Genomic DNA, 348 nt, shown 5'->3' with positions numbered 1-348 from the left:
TGCGGTGCCTGAATTGGCGGCGGGGGAGGAGGGGGACTGGACACCACCCCGTCTGTTACCGGGTTCCTCGGAGGGAGGAGACGTGGCGTGTGACAGTCTTTCCCAGGGGAAAGGGCCACTCTTTGAACGGTTTTGCGTCTCCGTTCTCTAATTTCAAGCCCAGTGTGTCCACCAAGCGCTGAGTCAGACCTTCACATGCCAAAAAACAAGAAACCCTTGGGAAGCCCCATAGAATTAAGGAAAAGAGTGTGGCCAGGTAAATCTATTTAGCAGCAATGGGATTGACACAATTTTTTGATCTCTGGATTTCAGGGTGGGTTGGTGTGTGTGTGTGTGTGTGTGTGTCTT

The sequence above is a fragment of the Myotis brandtii genome, unplaced genomic scaffold, assembly GCF_000412655.1.
Source record: "Myotis brandtii unplaced genomic scaffold, ASM41265v1 scaffold398, whole genome shotgun sequence".
NCBI classification, from domain to species: Eukaryota; Metazoa; Chordata; class Mammalia; order Chiroptera; family Vespertilionidae; genus Myotis; species Myotis brandtii.
This window is presented reverse-complemented; position numbering follows the sequence as displayed.